Genomic DNA, 3280 nt, shown 5'->3' with positions numbered 1-3280 from the left:
CATTGTTAGGCTATTTTTCACATTTCAAGACACCTTTTCTCTGTGTAGGTATTCTGGTTTTAGTCATCATCATGTATTCTGTTATATTTGTGTATCATTGCCATAGTTTCACATAGAACCCAACATTTTTTTTTACTTTGTTATAGTTGCTAAGTTTACTCAATTGGGTTCATTATCTGACATGGTTCTGTTTATTATTCCTTGAAGACATGGCACTTGAATCTTGTGAAGGTGGAGAACTTTTCGACCAAATAACCAGGGTAAGTTGATTTCAAATTCTCATTTTGTGACTTTGCATTTGGTAGAGAAGGGCTAAATAATAATCGTGAAAAATGATGATGGTGGTGGTGCTGCTACTGGAATGAAGGAAGCACCCCCAAAATACTATGCATACCCACCTCCTTTAGCTAAATATGAGGAGGTCTCAGCAAACAAAACCATGTTTATGGCCACCTTGGAGAAGCTTCATGCTTCTATGAGCACAAAGTTCATGTAAGATCGATTCATTTTTAATCTTAGTTCAGTCTCCCTTCTTAACTTTGTGAAAAATTTCAATACTGAAATAAGACCCAGAATAACAAATGTTTAACATAATGCTTAGTTTACATGTTGAGGCCTCTTTATTTGATCACATTTGACCGTATTTACAATTTTTTTTTCTTCTACTCACATGTATATTTAAATTTCTTCATAGAAATGAGTTCATGTTGAGGACACTATTTGATCATGTATAGATATTTTACTCTGATTTAGACATTAAAAAAAGGACTGAAAGCTCACATTTTTAGTCCTTTTAATCACATGCAAACATTTAACTTTCTTCATAGAAATTAGTTACTTGCTCATATTATTGGTTGGGAGAGGTAGATTAATTTCATTCTAGTATTGAATTCCCCATGCAATCAACCCCATAGAAAGTGCATCAAACTAGAATGTTCAATAGTTAGCCAATCCTTCATTTAAAACATACCCTTTTGGGTAAAAACAAGTTTTAAAACACATGAAATTTTCAAAAAATTGGGAAGAACCTCTTAAAACAGCCTCATCTATTTATATTTTCAAGAAACTCTTACCAATACAACTCACATTTTTATTTGTATAAAGTTTAAGAACGTCTTTTATCTGTGATAAATCTTACCTAATTTGCTTGACTGTATTTTTCAAAAAATAATAAAAAGATTTGGACATCTTTGGGAGATCTTGAAGGGAAGCATTTTATAGTCTCAATTTTGTTCTTCTATTACATAGTCCATTTTGCATCATGTGCATGCGTATGTGTATGCATTTGATTTGAGTGTTAATTAGCATATTAAACTCAAATTTGCCCACTTATCTATCACTTGATGTTTTCGTCTTATGGCCTTCTTTAAGACGAAAGTTATAGAGTCCACAAATTTTGGTAGCCAATGTTTGTCATAACCATTGAATAAAAAGAGTTTGAGAGGATGGAGATGGAGTAGGGGCATAGAAAAAAGAGTTTGGTATGAGGCTTTGATGATGTTACTTATGAAGGTTTATATCCGTTGGGAGTACCTTTGACATTTTTCTACCCAAAAATGAGTGAAAAACGTGAGCATTTATATTATTCCCACAATTGATTTATTGTGAGATTCCTAATGGAGTAGAAGACTAATTGCTATTATTTTCTTTCGGGTGTAGAAGAGTTTTTCCAAAACTAAAGCTTGATTTGTTTCAGGAGTTTTACCTTTTCATTCTATTAAGAAAGTTGCCCGGGATTTGGATTACCAAAATTTGAAAAGGTAATCCAAATATTGAATGTGACCTTAGCTGTTTTTCCAGAACACCATTTTAGTATTAAAACCAGAACCATTGGAACTTCATTATATGGATTCGCTATTTTGGTAATTGACCTCAATTGAATTTGATAGTCAGATTTGTATAGGATCTTGGGAGTGGGCTTGTACATTGCATTTAGCCAAGGTTCCTCTCATTGCATTTAGCCAGGACCGGTGCTTAACACTATTCGACCACCTATTGGTTGACTCACTTCATTTTGTATATCACGAGCCAAAGGTACCTGGCTGCACTCTTGGATTGTTTATTGTGATTGGCAACATGAATCTTATTTTTCTATTTTCAATCTATCTTGGGTGATATATTCAGTTTTTTTTTTTCTTATCGATGATATATTCAGTTAGTGTATGCATCTTGAAATGAGAGGATTCTCTTGACATATACACTTTGTTGTGTGGTGGGAGATTTGGAAGGAGAGAAACCAATGAATGTTTGCGAGTGAGGATGATGTGGATGATTATGTCTTAAAAACTAAGGCCTTGCTATATAGTTGGTCAAAGCTTTTCCATGTGTACAGGGGCGTCTTCTTCAATTAATGTATATAGATGAAAGACTTTGATTAAGGGAGGAGGATAGGGTGACATTGTTGGACCTCCTTGTTATAGGTGGTTGAGATGTCACCTCTAGCTCTCTCGCATGTTCTACCCGTCTACATTAAACTTCCTCTTAGCCTTAATGAGTTCAAATTTTGTAATGCTCACATTTTAATTAAATTCAACTTTTCAGGCCAAGAACAATTCTGCCACAGAAGGACCAAGTACCTTGAAATCTCCAGTCATTGATGCCGAAGTACTTCCAGATGATGATGATGATGAACTAGACATGGATGAGTTAAATGAGCTGGAAGCAAGCCTATTTTAATGTAGCCAACAATTCTATCGAAGAGGAAATCATTTGCATGTCCAGAATTTTTTTTTTTTTTGGGTTCTCAAGTGACCTTTTGATGTATTGATTTTCGGTTCAATAGGTGGTTAAGAACTTAGTTTGATACAAGAGTTTCCGTATTTAAAAATTAAAATGTTATGTGTGAGTGAAAACATCGTTATTGGTTCACTCAAGTATCAGAATTGAATGGAAATTAATGGATTTTTTCTATTAAGTTAATTTTCAAGTCTACCTATTTTTTGAAAAATACTTATTATATGTGTCCTTGAAAAATGTTTCTTGTGTTAATAGAAGTGTAGCAAGAAGACATGGTTCCTCATTAGTTGAACATAATGCTGTTAAGGCGTATCCAGACTCCATAATGACAGTTTGAGGTACTTTCTTGAGATCCCAACATCTTCATGTTTGATGGTAATTATCAGTAAGTCCCATTGAGCTTACTGCATTACTTGACTGATTATTGTTCTTACCCATTGATTCAGTATATGTTTGCGTCATGGATATTCATAATTTTACTGAGTCGTGCTGGAGTGACCTCAAGATTGGACTTTATGTTGAACATCTTGACGTGAAAGTGGAT

At 34.0% G+C, this 3280-nt stretch overlaps 1 long non-coding RNA gene across 1 annotated transcript; it reads left to right on the top strand.

Annotated features, from left to right (window-relative positions):
* Positions 1-303: 303 nt before the first annotated feature.
* LOC147396377 (uncharacterized) lies at positions 304-2949 on the top strand. The gene is made up of 2 exons (XR_015181137.1): positions 304-2034; positions 2542-2949. It is a non-coding gene; the product is annotated as an uncharacterized LOC147396377 (long non-coding RNA).
* Positions 2950-3280: the final 331 nt, after the last annotated feature.

The sequence above is a fragment of the Akebia trifoliata genome, chromosome 8, assembly GCF_017979445.1.
Source record: "Akebia trifoliata isolate Shusen 1 chromosome 8, ASM1797944v1, whole genome shotgun sequence".
Lineage (NCBI taxonomy): Eukaryota > Viridiplantae > Streptophyta > Magnoliopsida > Ranunculales > Lardizabalaceae > Akebia > Akebia trifoliata.
This window is presented reverse-complemented; position numbering and strand designations above follow the sequence as displayed.